The 25,702-nt window shown below is 44.5% G+C and overlaps 1 long non-coding RNA gene across 1 annotated transcript; it reads left to right on the forward strand.

Annotated features, from left to right (window-relative positions):
• Nucleotides 1-10,628: 10,628 nt before the first annotated feature.
• LOC122460054 lies at nucleotides 10,629-11,394 on the forward strand. The gene is made up of 2 exons (XR_006281111.1): nucleotides 10,629-10,795; nucleotides 11,350-11,394. It is a non-coding gene; the product is annotated as an uncharacterized LOC122460054 (long non-coding RNA).
• Nucleotides 11,395-25,702: the final 14,308 nt, after the last annotated feature.

The following is a 25,702-nucleotide window of genomic DNA, read 5'->3' on the forward strand; positions in this document are numbered from 1 at the left end:
TTTCTAATCCTTTAATCATTCTCGTGGCTCTTCTCTGAATTTGCTGGTCTGTAGCAGACACAAGCTAATTCTCCATATTGTGCTGTGTCTGTTAGCACATTGATTCATAAGCGTTCAAGATAATTTTTCTCTGATTTATCAATAATTCGGAAACAGGTGATGCCATTTTTCACATACAGTACCACTCCCACTCCTCTTTTGTCCAGTCAATCCTTTCTAATAGATTAGAACCATTGATTTTAACATTCCAGTTGTCTGCATCATCTCTCACCAGGTTTCAGTAACACCAAATAGATTGATTTTATGCTCCTAAATGAACAATTCAAATTCCTCTTGTTTGTTACCCAGGCTTTTAGCATCCGTATACAGGTTAGTCAATAATGTCTTCTCCTCAAATCCTTTGGTTCCTTGACTAATTTTGTTCTCAACATCTTGATTTTGTGCTGAGTGCTCATATCTTCCCTCTTTTTTACCTTTCCATTTTGCTATTAGTTTAACCGCATCCTGACTACTCTCGCCAGCCTGCCCCTGAACAGATTGGTCCCCCTTCTACTGAGATGGGGGCCAATCAAACTATACAGCCCGCTTTTTCCACAGCACAAAACCAAAACCCTCCACCACTTACCTCACCAGTGATTCACTTCTGAAATCTTCTACCTTCCTTTGCTTGTGGGACAGGAAGGATCTCAGAGAATATCGCTTGGACACACTTCTTCTTCAGCACACTTCCGAGTTCTCTGAAGCCACCTACTATCTGTGAGAGATCCCATGATAAAGTGTCCTTAATACCAATATGAACCATCACCAATGGATCCTCGCCATTGACTTCCAAAGCCTACCCAATCTTAGAGTGACATATTGTGTCTTGGCTCCTGGAAGGCAACACACCAACTTGTTCTCCACCCATCCCTTGCAGAATGTTCTTTTGATTCTTTTGAGTATGGAATCTCCAACAAGGATTGTCTGTCTTCCTTGGACAGCTGGAAAACTGTTTGCAGGCAAAGCTGGTAGACTCAGAATCATTTATATTTTCTGCAGCTTACTATATGTAACTTTCATCTCTTCCACATCACCTCTGTATTACCAAATCCAAAGGAGCTTAAGGAGTAATATACACAAAGAAGTCAAGTAGCAAAGAAGTCAAGTAGCAGGAAAAGCAACTAATTAGAGCTGTTTTAAAAACAGGAAAAATATTTCATGAAAATGTCTTCTAAACTTCTCCAAATGTTCTCTCTTTCTCTCTGTATTTCCCCTCAACGGAATTTGAACAAAAAATTTCCTTGAAAAATCAAACTTCAGAAAATGCCAACTACTTTTATGACTACCAGGAAGGCATGAGTTGCTAGGCCTTAAATAAATAGGTATTCCTTAAAGATGGATTTTTAATCTCAGAGGAACTTTTGACATTTCAAAATTAGTTTTTGTTCTAAATCAGAATGCAAAGCCAAAATTTGGGAATGAAAATTCCCAAAAATTTCAAATTGGAAATGTAGAGGTGAAAAAGTCTGAAATTTTTCATTTTGGAATGATATTTTGAAATAAAAATTGTTCCAAAATGTTGACCCATGATCAATTTTTTCTCTTGACTAGGAAAAGCAAAATATTTGTCAACATTGATATTTTTTCCACAGAAAATTTTGACAAAATCATATTTTCAAGTTTTCATAGAAAAATTTCAACCAACCATACTTAAATTCCTTAAACCCACTGAAATATCCTCGGAGCTGGATTCTTCAAAGATACTTAAAGGATTTATTTGCCCATCTCTGATTGAATTTATTATCCTTCAGACTAAGTCTTTGTTGCTTGGTCAGAACTCACCCTAGGGGCCCAGGAGTGCTTTGCATGTCTCAGCAGTGATCTTTCTATTCTAGTAAAGATTGATTAATGAAGCCAAACGGCTTTGAGGAGGAGCCCATTCCATTCTTCCTAGAGGACAGTGCCTTGAGAGGCTGCAAGGCTGGGAGGCAGTTCCCAATCCTGTGGTTGTAGAGCCTGCCCTCTAACAATAAAAAATATGGCTTCCACAAGTTCCTATATAACCTTATTCTTGCTCTGCAGAAATAAACATTATTGCAGGTAGGAAATGCCAGCTCTGGGCTGAAACTTGGCACACCTGGGTTCTAATCTTGGCTCTGCTACTGGACTGCTGGATGACTTTGGATAAATCACTGTATCTCAGTTTCCTCTCTATAGCATGGAGATAATGATAGCACTCATAAAAAGTGCTTTTCTTTAGCTCATTTTGAGCCAGGAATGGGCACATCCATTTTCTGGCATTAGGATGAAGTGACTGAAGAAGGGTTATGTTCTACTCAAGTTCATTGGAATTCCTTGCATCTCAATGAAAGTAGTGAGAATGACAGCCTGACCAGCATTGCCAGCTTCATTACACAAGATTTCTTAGATAGACCGTGGCATTAAGGTTCATGTGGCACTAGCTGTGTGAGAAGGCCAGGTCTCTGATGCCCATCTGCCACTCAGCTAGTCTATTTAGTAAATGCTCAGATGATGCCAAGCTGTATTGTAACTTTTTGGCACACGCCAGCCCTGGAGCACAGGGTTTTCAGATAATGAGAGTCATTAGAATTGGGACTGGCTGATATATACATATATGTGAATCCACAGTTTTCAAGTACAATGAGCAACAGAAAAAACACAATTGGCAGTGCATATTGCAGCTGGGCCACAATCAAGTGATCTGTACCAGTTTATGCCAGCAGAGATTTGGGGCCCAATATTACTCACTTAATGCTTTGTGGGATCTGGAAAATAAGATGCCATTCTGCTAATATACTACTCTATTAATTAACCTCTTTTCACTTGTTGCCCACCCCCAAGCTGTTACATTTGCATGCAGGCAGAATCTCTGTTTAGAGCAGCCCTTCTGCTCCTGCTGCTCACTCAACTGAAGTCATAACCCATTGTTGGTGACATCAACCTTGGTTGCTGTGCAGATGATTATGATGCTGGGAAGAGAGGATTATGACTTCATGTGAGGAATAAGCAGCCAGAGCAAATGCAGTCCTAAACAACATACATCCAGTTTGCATGCAAATGCCCTATAGTCACAAAACCAAATGATCTGGGGAGAAAATTACAGAATATGGGGCATCCAAGCAGAATTGCTTTTAAATAGAATGGCTCTCAAAGTTCTCCAGGAGCCATCAGATTTCTTCAAAAATGATGCATGTGCATATTTCTTTACAACCACTGAGGTGCGATTTCTCCCTAAAAAGTGTATTTTTGCCAACTTTTACTGCTTCCACTGCTTGACTGAAGTGCATAACCAGCAGGCATCCCTGTTCAGGCACAGACTGTCTGCGGAAAGTCTGTATTATATAATAAAGTTTTCCCTCAGAGTACCAAAATGGCAGAAACTCCAGCAGATTTGCAAACAGACATACATCAGCACATTGAGCATTTGACAGGCATTTCTTCGCACAGAGGGAGAGGGAAGGGAATGTCAGACAATTTTTTACTTCAAAGGGGGTCCTATGTCTTTAAATGTTTCTCTTGTTATCTGTTCAGGATCTCTGTACTAAGGCAGAGTGGAATCAGGTTTTATATAGTGCTTTTCATATCAGCGCATTGATATGAGCATTTCAGAAATGAATGACTTAAATTATGAAAATACTACAACTATATACAAATGCCAGTTCTGTGCTCAGCCATAGCTCATGCCCAGCTTTGGATGCAAGGTGTTGTTTTGATTCAGAGAGGGCAAGAGGACCATTAGCCCTGGGTTATCTTTTTGAAAAGAATCATGGGATATTTATCTTCTAGTAGCATTTGCTTAACATTTTATCTGAAGGAAGATTAAAGGATGGCTGGTCCCTTTTAATGAAGCAGCTCCAGTGCTAGTACATATGTTCCTACTTTGGCCAATTAAAAGGATGCAGCAGCACCTGGAGCTATAAAGGATCAGGGAGAATCTGAGAGGAAGAGGCATACAAGGAAAATGGAGACCAATAAAAAAGCTCTTCTGCCATTCTTTAAGAATACAGGGAACTGTTGCAAGACTCTAAGTCAGGAACTGTATGAAATACAGTGTACGGCGGTCATAGACTCAGGAAGTGAGTCTGCTATGCCAAAAAAACCAAGAAGACAAAGAAGAAGAGGTCCCTGAAGGAAGATAGAGGAGGTTCTTGTGGGAAGGCTGAAGACAGCAGAGGGATTTGCCAGCTGTCTGCCAAGCTAGACAACTGGAGCTGAGAGCTGGAGAGAGCAGCGAAGGAGCTTCCCCACTGATGTGTCCATGCTGGAGAGCTACAACGAGCTGTGCATGGCCCAGGGAAACACCTACTGGCCTGTTGGAGATGAGGTTAATGGGAGGGAGTGTCCTGGTGAGGGTGCTCTCCCAACAAAGAAGCTGCAGGATTCAGCTGGGAAGAGGGGGGATTGAACTCTAGCTGGAAGGGTGGAAGTGGCTGTCTTGGGAGAGCGACCAAAGAAGAGCCTGGGTGTGATGGAAGACACCAGAGTGAGGTATGTGCTACTTGGATGAACTAGATGTGATGGGATTTTAAGGGCTAAATGCAATGGGGCTCGTAAATGGACTATGTTTGGGGACTTTTGTTATGGATTATTTGCACTAGATTTTTGTAACAAAACTGACCCCAAGGAGAGGTATTACTGAGGTAAGAGAACCTGTCAGGGAGTGCTTAGGGGCCCGAGAATGGAATTGGGATGGTAACCCTGGTATTAGGGCACCCGGCCACGAGGGGGTGCCCAGTAAGGAGGGGGAATCTTCACAGTGCCCCTGACTTTGATTAATAGGAATACAGTCAGCATGAGTTAGTTATGTCACCATTCCTGCGTTCTATCTTGTACTGATTATGATTATAATTACAGTAGTAACTAAAAGGATCAGGACCCCATTGTGCTAGACACTGGGCAAACGTGGTAAAATGACAGTGCCAGCCTCCAAGACCTAACATTCTTAAGGGATAATAAAAGAATCTGATTACTTTATTGAGAATTGATATTTAGTACAAAACCTCGCATCATACAGCTAGTCATGTGATCCTCCCCTGATTTGAATGGGAATTGTGCTAAAATGCCATTTAGTACTTCGACAAAGTAGGGATTATTCCTCAAGGACGAAGGTAAATGTAATCTATTTTGCATATGTGCCATACCTCCGTTTGCATTGCAACAGCCTCTTTCTATTGACTGTCTCCCATATTGCCCTGTATTGATTCCTTACTTTTTCCTCTTTTGTTTGCTAGTGTTGCCTAGGAGACACTTCTGGTTCTCTTACAATAAACACAGTTCTCCAAGTGAACAGGAACTCAAAGGGCTTCAAAACAAAGTGACACTTTTTAGCACTGATTAGAGATGGGCCAGAATCCAAATACTATTCCCTGACCTTGAATCAATGTCATCCTCAAAAACACCCACGTCAAGAGCTCTACTCCCCGGAAACCCATCAGAAATCAGGCCTGTGGCTGCAAAGGCTGTGGATAACAGAAAACTTGCCTCTTGCTCAAGACTATCAAAAGAGCTGTGCAAAACGTTCACACTGAAACTCAAAAGCATGGGGAAATTACCTGGTTTCAGGTTTATTTACCAGCATGGAACTCAGAACACAGCCCAACAAATTCACTTTTCTAGTTAACCTATCCCCAAATTCAAATGACTTTTAGGCTGATTTATGGTTTTGCAATAAATCCATGCTAATTTTGTAATTTTACATTATTCTGATGCAAAGCTAAAGAAATGTGATATTTGGGGGGGTAAGTTTGGCTTTGTAATTCTGCATTTGTTTAAATCTGGAACTTGCCTCTTTTTTTCAGTGCTATCATATCACAAATAAAAAAGATATAGAGCCCCGGGTTGGTGCTTCTTGTATGATTGTTCAGCTTTTTCTCAATATCTCTCCTCCACTCACAGAGGGCTTCATCGTCCATGTGCAGAACACTACAGCAAAGTGTTCCCCGCTGTCTTCACTGGTAATTGAAGGCACTCAACAATTTAACGATCTTACCTATTTTCTGCAAGGTCACATCAGAATCATATCCTTGTACAAGCTGTTGTGCACCAAGTGAGTTCCTGCAGCCAGGAAGAGAACTAATGCCACCCCTTTAATAATTTAGGTATGTCTGTACTATGAGTTATACCATTCCCCTGTCCTCCACGGTGCTTCATGCTCACCTTCTCTTCTATAAGCCAGGGTCCCTTGTTTGACTACATCTTCACTGATGCACAACATTCTCTTCTCTTGGTGGGTGGGGGCAGTGCATCATGGCTGTCACTTTGTGCCTCCTGAGAGATGAAGTCCAGCTGGCAAGCCCAGCCCAGGGAGGAGACTGTTCTAAACAAAACTCATTTTAGAACAGCAATATTTCATTCTTTGGATATTCAAATTTTTGACCAAAAGAAAAAAAATATGTGGAAACCAGACGCTTTTTGCAAAAATATCCATTTTGTTGAAAACCCAATCTTCCATTCAAGAACAGGTTCAACAATTTTTTTTTCACCTGCCAGGGTTCCTAGGCCTTTCCTGACTAAAGGAGAGAGGGGCATTCAAATACCACTATGTCAGGACCATGGTGCCAGATAAATGTTCTGGTAAGTTAATTGGTATTCTGGTTATTTGACCCGTGTCTAATTCACTTGGTATAAACTATAAATAACATTTGATTTTTCAATTGACCTACATACCAGAATTGGGCTTCCTTTGAGCAAATGAAACATATTTGTGTTTTAAAAAATATGCCATCCAAACTGGTTAGCCCATGCTTGGTTTAGCTATATCTCTGAGTCTCTGAGAGGACAAAGATTAAGCAGTCATGGAACGCACAGAATGGTGTCTATGCATGCACTGTACCATTGGCTGGAATGTTAAATGGAACTTCTAATTAGTTAGATCAAAATGTAATTTTTAAACTGAACATAATCAACAAGGTGGGGAGTGCTTACACACACACAAAAATCCTTTGTTCTATGATGGCAAAGAAAGATAAAAATACAGTAGAACCTCTGAGTAATGAACACTAGAATTACGGACTGACCAGGCAACCACACACCTCATCTGGAACCAGAAGTACACAATCAGGCAGCAGCAGAGACCAAAAAACTGCCCAGAACCCCCAATCAAATACAGTATAGTACTGTGTTAAATGTAAACTACTAAAAAAATTAAGGGAAAGTTTAAAAAAAAAGATATGACAAGGTAAGAAAACTGTTTCTATACTTACGATGAGGAGTCCTCGTGGCACCTTAGAGACTAACAAATTTATCTGGGCATAAGCTTTCGTGAGCTAGAACCCACTTCATGGGGGTTGCACTTGGTTAAGCAACCCCCATCCTTTAATGTATTTATACCTGCTCCTGTATTTTTCACTTCATGCATCTGATTAAGTCGGTTTTAGCCCATGAAAGCTTATGCCCAAATCAATTTGTTAGTCTCTAAGGTGCCACGAGGACTCCTCGTTGTTTCTGCTGATACAGACTAACATGGCTACCACTCTGAAACCTGTTTCTGTACTTGTTTCACTTAACTTAAGATGGTTAAAAGCAGCTTTTTCTTCTGAATAGTAAAGTCTCAAAGCTGTATTAAGTCATGTTCAGTTGTAAATTTTGAAAAAACAACCATAATGTTTTGTACAGAGTTGCGAACATTTCAGGGTTACAAACAACCTCCATACCTGAGGTGTTCATAACTCGGAGGTGCTGCTGTATGACAATTAGGGCAATGTTTGTTAATCTGCAGGCAGAAAGCAGAGGAGGTTGGACATTCAGATTGAGGAAATCTGAACTTGATTTGGTTGAATTTTGAATACTGAGCACAGCAACGTGGTTTTCTAATTACAAGGGCCTGGTTCACCACTGGATCACTCCCCTTTTAAGCCTGTGGATTTCAATAGCAATACTGGCCAGAGCAATGCAGTAGTGAATCTGGCTGATAGTTTGAGGCCATTTTAGCCCAGTTCCAGAGTAAACAAACAGTAAGACTGGGATTCACAAAGGTCCTTAGCTGCCTTGATTGCAAGGGGAGTCAGGAACCAAAGTAACTTTTTGAATTCCTTCCTAAATGACTCTCTACCAGGTCCATGCATTGTCCAGGCTCTAAAGGCTCATCTTGGGCTGCTTTAAAGACTGATCTTATTTTCCCCGACCTCCTCCCCCACCCTAGTTTCCACTTTGTCACCTGATTTTAGTCAGATTCAACTAGGTCTATACATATGACGGACTTAGCAAAATCACTAAGGGCAGGGAGAAGGAACTTCATACAACATGAATTCACAGGCTGGGAGTTTCAAATCTGCCTAAAAGGTTTGGATGCCCAATTCCAATGAAAGTTAATGGGAACTGGACATTAAAATTCCCTGTGCAGTTTTGGAAATTGCAGTCATAGATTACAGGGATGTAACCAAGAGAGGTTGCCAATGGTTTAGAAAAACAACAAACCTTTGGTCTTTCTCTCTGCTACCGATCATAGGAAGACATCAGTCACAGCCATGACCACTGCCCTTCCATCCAACATCCTCCGGAATAAAATCTGTCCTTTCTGTAGCTATTGTGACACAAAGCATGCAGAAGGCTCTGGTGATAGGAGTTAGGGCTTCTTCCCCAGAGTACAGACTGGGGAGAACTGGGCATTCAGGTGGAGTGGGAGGAAGCAAGAAAAATGAATAAGGGGGTGGGGAGGGGAATGTAGCATTCTGGAGCCAGAGCTCCAAAATTGTTTCCATTGACTACCACAATTTACCACCAGCTTCTGCATGGCAAAGGGGAGGGGCCACTTGGGCTCCCTCCATTATCACTGGCTCCATAGAAGCCAGTTCCACCCAGGCATTTAATACCTCCCTAGGCTCTGAAGAAAATCCAATCCTTCTTTTTTCATGGTCTGTTTTACAAGGATTGGCTCTGGCATGACACTGAGATGCTTTACAAGCAACGCCAAGTATGCTACTCTGTGGACAAATAAAAGGCTGAAATGATCAAACACATCATGCTTACAACTAACACCAGTGCTTCCATTGTCTGTTCCCTTCCAGACTTCTCCACGGCATGGGGCTGCAGTTTCAACTAATTGTTGAAGCAAAGAGATTCTGAAGCTTTCACTCAAACCAAATAGCAAACATCTGCATGCCAAACAGAACACGTGTAAACGGGTTTTTATAGCATTGGAAGGAAAAATAAGCAGGGCATTTTTCATTCTCCAGAGCAGAGATGGCCAAGTTGTTTGCTGAGAACAATTTATTTGAATAATTTCTTCATTAGAACATAAGAACTGCCATACTGGGTCAGACCAATGGCCCATCTAGCTCAGTATCCTGTCCTCCAACTGTAGCCAGTGCCAGATACTTCAGAGGGAATTAACAGAATGAGGCAATTATTGCGTGATTCATTGTCCCATCCTACCTGCTGACAGTTGGAGATTTAGGGACACTCAGAAGATGAGGTTTCATCCCTGACCATCCTAGCTAATAACCATTGATGGACCTAACCTTCATGAACATATCTGTTATTTTTTGAACCTAGATACACTTTTGGCCACATTCCCTGTTCTCTCCCTCCCCTCCCCCGCCTCACCCACAACACACATCTTATTGTCCATGAAAAGACTGGATTTTGGTCAGTTGTTTGTGATTTGCAAATGCTTCACAGGTACTTTAAGTGGAAATAAATTTCAGCCCATAGGATGTTTGTAAACCATGGGCCACATTTTAAAAAGTTCCATAAATGGAACAGTCAGATTTTCTGAAGTGTTTGGCCCCCAGCACTGAGAACGATAACAGGTGCCTAAATGAGAAATGGGATCTTTACTCAATTCTTTCCATCAAAGCTGGTCCTGTGTTTTCTGGTCCTATGATTGTCTGAGCCCTTGTCTACACTAGGCGTTGAGGTTGAATTTAGCAGTGTTAAATCGATGTAACCCTGCACCCATCCACATGACGAAGCCCTTTTTTTCGACTTAAAGGACTCTTAAAATCGATTTCCTTACTCCAGCCCCGACAAGGGGATTAGCACTGAAATTGGTTTTGCTGGGTCGAATTTGGGGTACTGTGGACGCAATTAGATGGTATTGGCCTCCGGGAGCTATCCCAGAGAGCTCCATTGTGACCGTTCTGGACAGCACTCTCAACTCAGATGCACTGACCAGGTAGACAGGAAAAGGCCCGCGAAGTTTTGAATTTCAATTTCCTGTTTGGCCAGTGTGGCAAGCTGCAGGTGACCATGAGCTCATCAGCAGAGGTGACCATGCAGAGCTCATCGGCAGAGGTGACCATGATGGAGTCCCAGAATCGCAAAAGAGCTCCAGCATGGACTGAACAGGAGGTACGGGATCTGATCGCTGTATGGGGAGAGGAATCCGTGCTATCAGAACTACGTTCCAGTTTTCGAAATGCCAAAATATTTGTGAAAATCTCCCAGGGCATGAAGGACAGAGGCCATAACAGGGACCCGAAGCAGTGTCACGTGAAACTTAAGGAGCTGAGGCAAGCCTACCAGAAAACCAGCGAGGCGAACGGCCGCTCCAGGTCAGAGCCCCAAACATGCCGCTTCTATGATGAGCTGCATGCCATTTTAGGGGGTTCAGCCACCACTACCTCAGCCGTGTTGTTTGACTCCTTCAATGGAGATGGAGGCAACACGGAAGCAGGTTTTGGGGGCGAGGAAGACGATGATGAGGACGCTGTAGATAGCTCCCAACAAACAAACGGAGAAACCGGTTTTCCCGACAGCCAGGAACTGTTTCTCACCCTGGACCTGGAGCCAGTACCCCCCAAACCCACCTAAGGCTGCCTACCGGACCCACCAGGCGAAGAAGAAGGGACCTCTGGTGAGTGTACCTTTTAAAATACTATACAAGGTTTAAAAGCCAGCATATTTAATGATTAATTTGCCCTGCCATTCGTGGCTCTCCTGGATATACTCCCAAAACCTTTGCAAAAGGTTTCTGGGGAGGGCAGCCTTATTCCATCCACCATGGTAGGACACTTTACCACTCCAGGCCAGTAGCACGTACTCGGGAATCATTGTAGAACAAAACATTGCAGTGTATGTTTGCTGGCGTTCAAACAACATCCGTTCTTTATCTCTCTGTGTTATCCTCAGGAGAGTGATATCATTCATGGTCACCTGGTTGAAATAGGGTGCTTTTCTTAAGGGGACATTCAGAGGTGCCCGTTCCTGCTGGGCTGTTTGCCTATGGCTGAACAGAAATGTTCCCCGCTGTTAGCCACGTGGTGGGGGGAGGCAAAATGCGACCTTGTAACGAAAGGACATGTGCTATGTAGGTAATGTTAACAGCAAGGTTTACCATGAAAGAGTGTATCCATTGTTCTATAAAATGTGTCTTTTCAAATGCCACTGTCCCTTTTTTTTCTCCAACAGCTGCATGTGTTTCAAGGATCACAGGATCTTCTCCTTCCCAGAGGCTAGCGAAGATTAGAAGGTGAAAAAAACGCACTCGCAATGAAATGTTCTCTGAGCTCATGCTGTCCTCCCACACTGACAGAGCACAGACGAATGCGTGGAGGCAGAAAATGTCAGAGTGCAGGAAAGCACAAAATGACCGGGAGGAGAGGTGGCGGGCTGAAGAGAGTAAGTGGCGGGCTGAAGAGAGGGCTGAAGCTGAAAGATGGCAACAGCGTGATGAGAGGAGGCAGGATGCAATGCTGAGGCTGCTGGAGGATCAAACTAATATGCTCCAGCATATGGATGAGCTGCAGGAAAAGCAGCAGGAGCACAGACTGCCGCTACAGCCGCTGTTTAACCAACCGCCCTCCTCTCCAAGTTCCACAGTCTCCTCACCCAGACGCCCAAGAACACGGTGGGGGGCCCTCCGGCCACCCAGCCACTCCATCCCAGAGGATTGCCTAAGTAACAGAAGGCTGGCACTCAATAAGTTTTAAACTTTTAAAGTGCTGTGTGGCCTTGTCCTTCCCTCCTCCACCACCCCTCCTAGGCTACCTTGGTAGTTATCCCTCTATTTGTGTGATGAATTAATAAAGAATGCATGAATGTGAAGCAAAAATGACTTTATTGCCTCTGCAAGCGGTGATTGAAGGGAGGAGGGGAGGGTGGTTAGCTTACAGGGAAGTAGAGTGAACCAAGGGGTGGGGGGATTTCATCAAGGAAAAACAAACAGAACTTTCACACCGTAGCCGGGCCAGTCATGAAACTGGTTTTCAAAGCTTCTCTGATGCGCACCACACCCTCCTGTGCTCTTCTAACCGCTCTGGTGTCTGGCTGTGCGTACCCAGCAGCCAGGTGATTTGCCTCAACCTCCCACCCCGCCATCAATGTCTCCCCCTTACTCTCACAGATATTGTGGAGTGCACAGCAAGCTGTAATAACAGTGGGAATATTGGTTTTGCTGATGTCTAACCGAGTCAGTAAACTGTGCCAGCGTGCTTTTAATCGTCCAAATGCACATTCTACCACCATTCTGCACTTGCTCAGCCTGCAGTTGAACAGCTCCTGACTACTGTCCAGGCTGCCTCTGTACAGCTTCATGAGCCATGGCATTAAGGGGTAGGCTGGTTCCCCAAGGATAACAATAGGCATTTCAACATCCCCAACGGTTATTTTCTGGTCTGGGAAGAAAGTCTCTTCCTGCAGCTTTTGAAACAGACCAGAGTTCCTGAAGATGCGAGTGTCATGTACCTTTCCCAGCCAACCCATGTTGATGTTGGTGAAACGTCCCTTGTGATCCACCAGTGCTTGCAGCACTATTGAATAGTACCCCTTGCGGTTTATGTACTCGCTGTCTTGGTGCTCCGGTGCCAAGATAGGGATATGGGTTCTGTCTATGGCCCCACCACAGTTAGGGAATCCCATTGCAGCAAAGCTATCCCCTATGACCTGCACATTTCCCAGGGTCACTACCCTTGATAGAGGCAGATCTTTGATTGTGTTGGCTACTTGCATCACAGCAGCCCCCACAGTAGGTTTGCCCACTCCAAATTGATTCCCGACTGACCGGTAACTGTCTAGCGTTGCAAACTTCCACAGGGCTATTGCCACTCACTTCTCAACTGTGAGGGCTGCTCTCATCTTGGTATTCTTGCGCCTCAGGGGAGGGGAAAGCAAGTCACAAAGTTTCATGAAAGTGCCCTTACACATGCAAAAGTTTTGCAGCCATTGGGAATCGTCCCAGACCTGCAACACTATGCGGTCCCACCAGTCTGTGCTTGTTTCCCGAGTCCAGAATCGGCGTTCCACCACATGAGCCTGCCCCATTAGCACCATGATGCCCACATTGGCAGGGCCCGTGCTTTGAGAGAAGTTTGTGTCCATGTACTCATCACGCTCGTCACCGCGCTGATGTCGCCTACTCGCCCGGTTTCGCTTTGTCCGGTTCTGCTGCATATACTGCTGGATAATGCGTGTGGTGTTTAATGTGCTCCTAATTGCCAAAGAGATCTGAGCGGGCTCCGTGCTTGCTGTGGTAAGGCGTCTGCACAGAAAAAAGGCGCGGAATGATTGTCTGCTGTTGCCCTGACAGAGGGAGGGGCGACTGATCACATGGCTTACAGGGTTGGCTTACAGGGAATTAAAACCAACAAAGGGGGTGCCTTTGCGAGAAATTGAATGGCCGCCTCAAGGATAGAACTCAAAACCTCAAGGATAGAACTCAAAACTGGGTTTAGCAGGCTGTCGATTTCACAGAGGAAGGGAGGAGAAAATAAATACAAAACAAATCTGGTCTATTTCTTGTTTTGAGCTACTTCATCTATCTTTATACATCATGCTGGCAGCAGACTGTGCAGTACGACCGCTAGTCATCGTCACCTCCTGGGTGCTCGGCAGAAGACGGTGCAGTATGACTGCTGGCCATCGTCTTCTGCTGGCTGCAGATTAAAAGACACTGCACTGCCGGTAGGACTCAATCGCCATGAGACGAAACCAGGGAAATGACCTGGCTGAGTCACTCCCATGTTTGCCCAGGCGCCCGGTTAAAAGAGCTCCCAGGACTACGTCGACGATGGCTACCAGTCATACTGCACTGTCTGCTGCCAGAAGACAATAAACTGCTGCTGTGTAGCAATGCAGTACCACGTCCGCTAGCACCCAGGAGACATACGGTGACGGTTAGCTGAGCGGGCTCCATGCTTGCCGTGGTATGGCGTCTGCACAGGTAACTCAAGAAAAAAGATGCAAAACGATTGTCTGCCCTTGCTTTTACGGAGGGAGGGAGGGAATGGGGGCCTGACGATATGTAACCAGAACCCCTCGTGACAATGTTTTAGCCCCATCAGGCACTGGGATTTCTACCCAGAATTCAAATGGGCAGTCGGAGACTGCAGGAACTGTGGGATAGCTACCCACAGTGCAAAGCTCCGGAAGTCGACGGTTGCCTCGGTACTGTGGACACACTCTGCCGACTACATGCACTTAGAGCATTTGTGTGGGGACACACACACTCGACTGTATAAAAACGCTTTCTACAAAACCGACTTCTACAAATTCGACCTAATTTCGTAGTGTAGACATACCGTTAGGCTCTTGCTCTCCCCACCCAGTCTGTATGTTGAAGGCACTGAGCCTGATGCCTTGACCCCCCAGAAATGCTTATTTTAAACATAGGATCTCCTTTAAATAAACCTAGTGCTGTGCCTAGAATTTTTGTCTTTTAACAGTGGCAGCAACTCAGGGTCTGAGCATACAGTCTTCACTGTTACTGCTCTGATACAAAGCCCCATGAAGTCAGTCAGAGTCTTTCCATTAAAAAGAACAGAAGGACTTGTGGCACCTTAGAGACTAACAAATTTATTAGAGCATACGCTTCCAGCCCACTTCACTGGATGCATAGAATGGAACATATAGTAAGAAGATTATATATATACACATATAAATACATACAGAGAAGGTGGGAGTTGCTATACAAACTGTAAGAGGCTAATTAATTAAGATGAGCTATTATCAGCAGGAGAAAAAAACTTTTGTAGTGATAATCAAGATGGTCCATTTAGACAGTTGACAAGAAGTTGTGAGGATACTTAACATAGTGAAATAGATTCAATATGTGTAATGACCCAGCCACTCCCAGTCTCTATTCAAAGTTTGTTCCTTTGTCCTACTATTCTTAGAGTTAGGAAGTTTTTCCTGAGATTTAATCTAAGGGATTTTGGATTTGTTGAAGTAGATAATCAATCCATCTAAACAGAGCAAGAAGAAATCCAATTGATCTTTCAGGTTTCAGCTTTAAGGGATTTATGGCAGATAGATTGGTGTAATTAAAATAATTATAACTGGTAATCAAAGTAATTGCAATGTTCCAGCCTCTCTAACTCGTAGCTGAAGCTGTGAGGTTTAAAGCACATTACACTGTTTAATTTAACCTCCCTCTATCTTTCTGAGTTGATAATTTGATATATTAAAGAGATAACAGAGATGAATGAATAAATTATTTTATCTGTATCAGGAATTAAATGAATGTTAGTTCCAGGTAGCAGGGGGATATCTGCAGGTCACCTGATCTGATTTGGGTCCAAGCAAGTTAGATGTTCAGTAGTCAATCTAACAATCTAAAACTGCCTGGCTCAGGAAAAGCATCTCTCCACCTCATCAGCATTCCGAGCCATGGCTGTAGCATGGGGAGAACAAAGACATGAGATGGAGAGGCGATGGATGGAGAGCAGGGAGGTAAATATGGTTTCATATTTAGCTGGGGCAAAGGAGGATGACATAGCCAAGAGTCACAGATGTCCAGTAAAGAGTCTCATTCCATCGGTGCTGTATGACTGCTGCAGCATGTTCCGTGCACATCAGCTTTTCTTCCCAGATTCCTGTGCATTTCCTAATGAGACCCACTTTAGAGTTGGGTCACACTCAAAAATTTCTCATTGTGTATTTGACCAATGAGTCCTATGTCTGTGAAGATATGAATAAAACACTTCTCGTTTCTTCTGCCAGTTTCCCCCTCCCTTTCAATTGACTTTCTGCTACTCTCATCCACGGTCTCAGTGTAACTATCCTTGTTCCTCACCAAGATAAAGAGTGGGTTCTGACCCTTTCTTTACAGTCTGGTGACAGTTACACTGGGTGTCTTTCACTGCATATATACACTTCAATTGGAGTGGGCAAGAACAGCACCTAGCAGTTAAGAGCACAGCGCTGGAAACCTACATTCCCCTGGCAAATAATAGAATCATAGAACATCAGGGTTGGAAGGGACCTCAGGAGGTCATCTAGTCCAACCTCCTGCTCGAAGCAGGACCAATCCCCAACTAATTCATCCAGCCAGGGCTTTATCAAACCTGACCTTAACAACCTCAAAGGAAGGAGATTCCACCATTCCAGAGCTTCATCACCCTCCTAGTGAAAAAGTTTTTCCTAATATCCAACCTAAACCTCCCCCACTGCAACTTGAGACCATTACTCCTCGTTCTGTCATCCACTACCACTGAGAACAGTCTAGATCCATCCTCTTTGGAACCCCCTTTCAGGTAGTTGAAAGCAGCTATCAAATCCCCCCTCATTCTTCTCTTCCGCAGACTAAACAATCCCAGTTCCCTCAGCCTCTCCTCATAAATGTGGTGTGTGACCCTCAGTTAGTCAAACAAATGTGAAAAAAAATAGGTGTAAGCATATTTACTTACCTACTGGTACCTCAGAGGAGTGTCTGGTGGGCTTATTTGTCTGCCTGTCAGCCTATTCAGCTTCAGTTTTATTGACCCAGTCATCACTGAATTTTAGCATAAATTCATCAATGTGTAAAGCACACTGAGATCCTTGCAGGATTAAAATTAAAAGGAGCCTTTGAATAATGACTACAAAGAGTAAAACTATGTTTTCTACTCCTCAACTATCATCACTCACAGTGGTCTGGCTGGTTGCAACCATTCCCGGGCAACCTGGTGGTGTATAGCGTTTTGTGCCGTTCAGAACCGCCGGGAGCCACCAGAAAACCTGAACAGAGGTCATCAGACCACTAACCCTAATGCTCTGCTCTAGTGAGCTAGGCTGGGGTACTACTGGGGAGAGGCAGCAATCCAGAGGCAGAAACTAAGTGTCTGGTACGGACCTGCTGCCTCATCTATCTAAGCATGCCATGATACAAGCGACAGTAGTGGAACCCTCAAGGCTACTCTTCCTTGGGTAGTTTTTATTTTTTGGTGGCTAAAGAAACAGCTCAGTAAATTTGAGCTCTGCCTTTGGAATTAGAACTGGTCAGAAATTGTCATCCGCATTTTTCATTGTTAGACAAACATTTCAGAAGGAGAAATGCTGATATTTTCCCTTCAGTGTTGGTGGAGCCCATTGTTTGTTGCTCAGGTATTTTTTTATTAAACTTTCCCACCTCTTTTTCCTGAGGGGGAGAATGAAAGCACACACACACATTGAAAAGAAACTGAAAAAAAAACAAAAAGAACCCCTGGAAGAATATAAAATGTTTAATTCATGGAAATATATTTCCCTTTTCCCCACCAGCACTGATGAAAGAAACACTGGACAAGAGTTGCATCTCCTTTCCAGTTGCCTGTGTCTCTTTCCCATATCTTAGGTACTTGTATGGGCAGCCATTACCACGGTATCTGAGTCTCTTACAACACCCTGTATTTACCATCTTAACATCCTTATAAGATAAGGACATGCCATTAGCCCTATTGCACAGGTGGGAAGCCAAGGCACAAACAAACTAAACAACTTGCCAAGGTCCCAAAATCTGGGGAAGAGAAGAGAAGAGAAGAGAACTGGACCCAGGTCTCCCAGCTGCCAGTCTAAAGCCTAATCACTGAGCCACCCCTCCCCTACACTTCTCAATGTTCTCTTCCCACTAGTTAATGGAGAATACAACTGCTCGCAGTATATTTGCTGATAGAATATTCTTTTTGTTTGTGGGCTGGATTGCAGAAGATGAAATATTCCCTAGGGTTAGGATTCAATACATCTTCCTTAGAAGAAAATAGATTTGCTGTTGATTTCAATGCCAGCAGGTTTGAGCTACTAATCTTTTGGACTATTGTTTTTACAATGCAATGGCATCCACCTCTCAAGAAGGGGTTGTACTGCAGTTTTATCACATTATGGGATAGATCCATATGCTTTGCATTTATCCTGTTAATGCTATTGCGTAGTTTATATGTCTCTGTATTTAGCCTGGGAGTTGATTCTTTAGGGTGAGATTGTGGCTTGGTCTATGGCCCTATAAAAGAGTGTCAGGTTCCCCTTTCCTCCCCAAATTGGCAATCCACATACCAAGTTAGAGTGCAGAGCAGCTTCCTTGGGGACAATATTCCCTATTTCATGCAGGTGGATGGGGAGTAGGCAATGTGCCAGCCACCTCAGTGTAAAGGGATGTGATTTATAGATTCCCATGCCAGAGGGTTCATTGTGATCCTCTAGTCTGACCTCCTGCATAACACCAGCCAGAAAACTTCCCCAGATTTATTCCTGCTTCAAGTCCAACAGCTGTTGCTGAACTAGAGCAGAACTGTTAGAAAAACATCCAGTCTAGGTTTCAAGCTTCCCAAGGATGCAGAATCCACCACAAGCCTTGGTAGTTTGTTCCAATGGTTAATTAGTCTGTTCAAATTTCAAAACTTCCAGCCATTGGACCTTGTTTTGCCTTTGTCTGCTAAGCTGAAGAGGCTTATCAACGAATGTTGGATACAGCTAGACCCCAGGCACAGCTTATTTTCAATCCCTCCTGGCTGCAGTCAGTTTGTTGCTACCCTGGGGTCCTTGAGGATGGCAGAGGTTTGCAAGCAGTCTTCTCCCCAGCAGGTCTGTGCAAGGGACAGTGAACTCTGGGGCACAGTGTTGGGACAGTGCCAAATTATCATTATGAATTACTGTGATTGTTATGAATGAATGTGGTGAGCATGAGTTCAGTATGCCTTGGTGTATCTGAATTTGCTAGAGGATTCTGGGAGCAAGGCTCTCTTGGCATCAGACAGTTGATATGGAAATTTACTGAGAGTGATTAGAGGCTCTATCTGTTTGTGTGATTCAGCATAGGACTTTGAAATGTATCAGCTGATGGCCAGCTCACCAAGTAAAGAAAATGCAAAAACATGGCATCAGTGAGCTTAGCACAGGCTGATGCAGGTCAAAATGACTCTTTTGGATGGCATCACACTAAGAGCTAAAGTGAATGATTGATGAGAGGGTAAACATCAGCTGATCTTTGGTCTCTGTCTGTTTTGGAGTCCCTTTTAAAATATTAATTAGAAAAACCAGTAATGGAACATGCACAGGGCATATTTCTTGGACATCTGACTCCTTTGAGAATCAGAAGTATAAATACTAAGCGGGTTAGTTAGTTCCTCAATTAACATCTGAAGAGGTCCATGATGCTATAAGACAGAGGGTCTCAGGGTAGCCAACACCCTGCTACAAGGGACTTTTGTAGGACTTTTGAACCAGAGGGCCTCAGGGTAACCAAGACCCTGCTTCAGGGGACATTTGACAGACCAAATACTTGAGAGGGGAAGAGAAAGAAGAAAAGAAGTCTCCATCTAGGACCAGTAGCTATATCTGCTTTGTTTGCCAATCAGGGTACTGTGTAAGGCCAAGATAGTTACGCAGGGTTTATGCTTGGAGAATTGAACCTTATTAGGGAGACATATTATATAACCTTTTACTGCTTGTGTGCTTCTTTCTCAAATAAACTTCTGTGCATTGAGCAAATTTAATCTGAATTTTCACTGGTACTGGCAACAATCTGCCCAGCTGTGGGCCATTAAAGATCTGTTTCCACACACAGCAGCCCTCCTGCTTGTTGCTACCCCTTGTTGTGACAATCTTGCCCTTTTAAGGTTCCATCCTCCAAGAGAGCAGGCTCTGCAGGTGGGCCTATTTAGTACTGGCTGAGCTCAGAGGAGCTCACTAACTCTTTCCTGGTTGGGGTGAGGGATACGTATTAGTTCCACCCTGGGACACATGGGAAGGGAGAGACTAAACTCTGACTTCGATTCACAAATAGCCCCAGGTCTCCTCCTACAGAAGTGGGGTATGCATTGTCTCTTGCCAGGAGTTTTTTGGCAAAGTCACACTGGAGTCCTTACTGAGTTTCCAGCATTCTGGAGCCCTATGCCGACATTCAGCAAACACTTCCTGTACAGTCTGACCAGAGGGGCTATGTAGCATCACCTGGACTTTGTGGAGGACTTAGCAAAGGGAGTTGCACTGGTGCATTTCCTAGTGCTGGACCTGAGATTCTTTCCTTAGCTAACACTTTAAAAAGGGATCATTAAACAGCACAGAACCTGGCCTGCTTCCTAGAACAGGGCTAGCTAGAGTTCAATATATCTGCAACTTTGCTGCTATTTCAGAATGACAGCACTTTATTATATATATTACTTCCTTTTAAATAAATTACCTTCACTTTACATCCTACTTAATTCTGTACCTAAGGACCTGAATAATATATTCTGTCAATTATTTATTAATGTCAGAGTTAATTTTAATAAGTAGATTAACAGACTAAGCGATTTCATTTCTAATGGGTCACCCACTGGAAGGATTTTTTTAAAATGTTTTTGTTTATAGAAGATGTTAACATTTTATATGACTTTTAAAAATGTATGGTTTATAGGCTCCAAAATCATTATCAGTTTATTGGCAAATGTGTAAAATGCAGAACATACCTATGCTGAAGGGTTAGCAAATCATTACCGTTAAAATGATTGAACAAACCATTCAGTATGATGGCAGGTTCCTGATTCTTTTTTTTTCCCTCTCCTTTTTCTTTTTCAATGCTTAGGACCCAATCCTGCTCCCAATGGTCAGGTACTGCCACCCTTACTGACAAGTAGCAGTACCGCACTCTGTGGATAGTCTCATTGACTGATTTCAATGGGAGAGGAAGGGTACCAGGATCTGGCCCATTCCCAGGATCGGGCCCTGGAAAACAACTCCTGAAGGGTGATAAGCACATCCAGATACCCTTGGCATCGATGAGTTGTGCAGGAGCCTGGTAGGGGCTGAGTATTACGCTGCACTCTTTGTGCGTCCTTGGCAGGGAGGACTGAGTCTGTAACCACAGCTTCTAAAACCAGAAGCCTCCACTAGCTGAGCTAAAAGACCCAACTCTGTCAAAGCTGTAGCAGACTCATCAACCGCTGTGTGGACCAGCCACCGCTAGTGGACGATAGTGTGCCCCACTGGGTGGGTTTATATCAGGGGTGGGCAAACTTTTTGGCCTGAGAGCCACATCAGGGTGCGAAACTGTACGGAGGGCCGGGTAGGGAAGGCGGTGCTTCCCGAAACAGCCTGGCCCCCACTCCCTATCCACCCCCTCCCACTTCCCGCCCCCTGACTGCCCCCCTCAGAACCTCCAACCCATCCAACGCCCCCGCTCCTTGTCCCCTGACCGCCCCCCCCGGGACCTCCACCCCAAACGCCCCCCCCCGGGACCTGCATCCCCTATCCAATCCCCCCAATCCCTGTCCCCTGACTGCCCCACCCCCTATCCACACCCCCGCTGTCTGACAGGCCCCCCAGGACTCCCACGCCTATCCAACCGCCCTCTGCTCCCTGTCCCCTGACCGCGCCCCAGGACCCCCTGCTCCTTATCCAACCCCCCCCACCCCTTTACTATGCTGCTCCGAGCACCAGGACTGGCAGCCACACCGCCGCGCAGTCTAGAGCATGGGGGCAGGCCAGCGGCTCTCGCAGCCACACTGCCAGGCAGGAACTTGCAGCCCTGCTGCCCAGAGTGCTGGCGGCACGACGAGCTGAGGCTGCAGGGCGGGGGAACAGCAGAGGAAGGGGGACAGCCTCCCTGGCCGGGAGTTCAAGAGCCTGGCAGGATGGTCTCGTGAGCCAGACGTGGCCTGCGGGCTGTAGTTTGCCCACCTCTGGTTTATACTATCAGGCAGGTCTCCAGCACCACTCAGGAACTGTCCTGTAGAGCTCTGTTCATCCATAAATTACTTCCCAGCTTTGGGTAAATTGCTTGTTATGGCACCCATAGCCCCATGAAATGGGGCTGGATCCAGGTGCCTTTACAATGCCCTCACTCAGACCTCGGTCAGCGAAACGTCCCTAAGGCCACCCGTGGCTGCTGCAGGGAGCCAGTTCACACTGGGTTTGAGATTGGCTCACCTCATAATGGTTTCCCATGCAAGGCAGACTTTCCACATGGAACCCAGCAGATAGGCATGAGTTTTGCCTTGGGACCCTCCTGGGGTTTTGAAGGGAATTTTTTATACCCAAGCTCAATATGAAACCTGTGCTGGGAGGGGCCCCATGGACCAAAAAGGAAGAACATTTTTGGACTGATCCCTGACTGTCTTGCATGATTCTGCTGCCATCCCATACTCAGCCTTTGTGAACCCTCCTCCTCCTGTAGTATCCAGAGGTTTAACTGTTCTCCCTGTTGCACAGTCCAGCTGCTACTGGGGAATCCCTTCACTGACCTCAAAGCTACTTCTTCCTTGTGCTGCTATACAACACACTGGCGCTTCTCCAGTCTGGCCATTCATAAATCCATGTAACCCAGTGTCCTGCCCGTGACATCGCCAGTACCAGCTACTTCAGAGGGAGGGGAGGAAAAGCCCCGCAGTAGGCCGAGGTATGATAACAGTTAATTGAAAAAAATAAATAGAATTTGTGCTCCTAAGTCACTTAGGCCCAGATCTCCAAGGACATTAGGTGCTTTGCTCCCATTAAAATCAATGGGAGTTGAAGCTGAGAGCCACAAAGCTATTTACGTGCCTAACTCTTATTGATTAAAAAACCTTTGAGGATCTCAGTCTTAGTCTACATCTACACTGCAAAAGAACCCTGCGGCAGCGAATCTCAGAGCCAGGTCAACTGACTCATGCTCATGCTACCGGGCTCAAAATAGCAGTGTAGACATCCCTGCTCAGGGAGGAGCCCAGCCTCTGAAGCCCAACTCAAGTGGGAATGTCTACATTGCTATCCAGAGCACAAAGCCCACAAGCTCGAGTCAGTTGACCCAGCTCTGAGATGCTCTGCTGCAGGTTTTTGAGGTTTTTGTGTGGTGTAGATGGACCATAAGGCATTTTTTGAAAATCCTACTCTAAGTCCAAAAGATGCCCACTCACTCACAGATCTACAACCTTCTTTTTATCCAAGGTCTGAACTACATAAACTCTATATTTTCAGTGCAAAAACTGCCTCTAAATATTATTGTTCATAACCATTTTCTCACTTAAACTGCCTTTTTAACAGCAATTTTTAGGTGAAATGTTGCCTGTTGGTATATATAATAGAATTTGTGGCACTGACATTTTTGAAGAGCATCCAGGTTGTTAAAATCTCCTATTAGTACCGGGGAAATATCTCAAGACTGACCTTTTCTCTCTACCAGAAACTCTAAAACATGTGTGCATTAGCTTTCACTTGAATTGTTCCAGCACCTTTTTTGCTGGATTTTCTGTGACGGCCCTCCAGAGTTTGACAGTTTGGTCAGATTGCTTACTCAATTGAGGACAAAGGTTCGTATTTGCTCTTTGCAAGCCACCAAGGCTAAAGGTTTATAAAAATGGGGGCCTAAAATTAGACTCCGATCCTCAAAAGTATTTAGGTGCCCAACTCCCATTGGTTTCAGTGGGAGTTAGGACCTGGGCCGTACGGCTCAGTTGTCAAAAATGCTCAAATCCAGGCTCTGAAACAGAAGGCAAAAGGAGAGGGAAAGGAAAGAAGACAAAAGGTGGGGAATGAAAAGGGCACACATGGGACGAAATGACAGCAGATGCTGTTCAGGATTGAGTACAAACCAGTGTAGGTGGTGATGTCATCTGGGTCCCTCCCTCTGGCCCCGTCGGGACACTTTTCACGATTGGGGAGATGAAGACCCAACAGTATCATGGTGGAGCCCAGTGGGGGATAGCAGCCATGATCCTTTCAGTCCACCCATCCCCACCATTTGATCAACCTCTCAAAGTCTTTTTTCTAAGGACCCCAAGGGGTAATAGGGAGGTCGACCCATCCCCTTACTATTTTGTCCACCAGTTAGGCCTAATTTCTGATACACCAGTTGTGGTCCATTAATTTCCTGTTCCACTCACCTCTTGTTTACCAGTCACTATTTTAGCACAGCCCTGGAAGGGGTATCAATATACCATTTTGTTTAGACTATTCCAGCCTCTGACTCCTTTTGTAACTTTTGCTATCAGCATTAATTGCTATAGGTGATAGTGACATTTTATGAACCTTCACCCACTTTCCAATAGGGGTAGGCCTGCTAGACCCCAACTATTACAACATCCCTAAATCCTCCTAAACACTCCGGAATAAGAGGGTCTGATTATCAGAACACCTGAACACCCAACAGGAACAAAGAATATAGGATGTATTTAGGGAATGGAGATCTGTATATCCTGGGAAGCAGTGATTCTGAAATAGGTATGAGGCTCATGGTGGATAATCAACTAAACATGAGCTCCCAGTGTAATGCTATGCCCAAAAGCGGTAATCCTTGGATGCCTAAACAGGGAATCTCTAGTAGGAGTAGAGAGGTTATTTTATTTTTGTATTTGGCACTGGGGTGACTGCTGCCACAATACTGTGTCCAAGTTCTGGTGCCCACAATTCAAGAAGGGGATTGAGAAATTGGAGAGGGTTCATAGAAGAACCATGAGAAGGATTGATAGATTAGAAAACATGCTTTATAGTGATAGACTCAAGGAGCTAAATCTATTTAGTTTAACAAAGAGAAGATTAAAGGATGGTTTGATCACAGTCTATAAGTGCCTACATAGGGAATCAATATTTAATAATGGGTTCTTCATGTAGCAGAGAAAAATATATCATGATACTATAGTTGGAACTTGAAGCTTGACAAATTCAGACTGGAAATAAGGTGTACATTTTTAACAGTGAAAGTAATTAACCACTGGAACAATTTACCATGGATCATGGTGGAATCCCTGTCACTGACAATTTTTAAATTAAGATACAATGTTTTTATAAGAGATCTGCTCTACGAATTGTTATTGTGGGGTTCTCAGGCCTGTGCTAGATAAGCGGTCAGATTAGATGAACATAATAGCCCTTTCTGGCCTTGGAATCTATGAAATCTCTGAAGCTGCTCTCACTGACATAAGTGGGAACTGCTGGATGCTCAGAACTTTTGAAAATGAAGCCAGTGATTTCGGTTTCTAAGTATGATTTAAGAGTGTATCTTTAAACTCCTATTTTTGAAAATCGTGTCCCAGACTTGTAAGGTTTTAGCGTTCAAATTAAAGATCTTCTTTAGCTGTGCATTAACTTATTTGCCTGGCTTTATTCCCTTTGGTCACATGCCTTTCCTGGGCTAGCTTTGAAGGCCACCTGTGTGTGCCATATTCAAAGACTGCTAAGATTGGTGGGAGATATTTTTTTATTATACTTTGTACCCCACTTTATTACTCTCATACCTAAACCCCAATTCTCATCAGCAGGGGTGTGTGCGGGGCGGGGGAGGACAAGCAGGGCCACTGCCCCCCAATAATTGGTGGAGGCACAGAACTCCCCCGGACCTGGGGCCCTTGTGTGGGCACAGAATGTGCCCCTACAAAAGCGGTCAAATTTAAATTCCTGCACATGCCACAGCTCATCACTTGGTATCCTGAAGTACAAAGTATGTTGTGGATGAGTGAGCTCTCGTCCACTCCTCTCTGGATCCAGATCACATCTTCCAGCAGCAGCCCCACTTAGTAGTTAGAGTTGCTGTCGGCAACATTGACTAGCAGTAGGGGGTAGGGGAATCTGGTCCCTCCTACTCCATTAGGTTCCAACTCAGGGCGCCCTCTTTAGCCCCATGAGGATGGTGTTGTCTACCTGT

The sequence above is a fragment of the Dermochelys coriacea genome, chromosome 4 (assembly GCF_009764565.3).
Source record: "Dermochelys coriacea isolate rDerCor1 chromosome 4, rDerCor1.pri.v4, whole genome shotgun sequence".
Taxonomy (NCBI): domain Eukaryota; kingdom Metazoa; phylum Chordata; order Testudines; family Dermochelyidae; genus Dermochelys; species Dermochelys coriacea.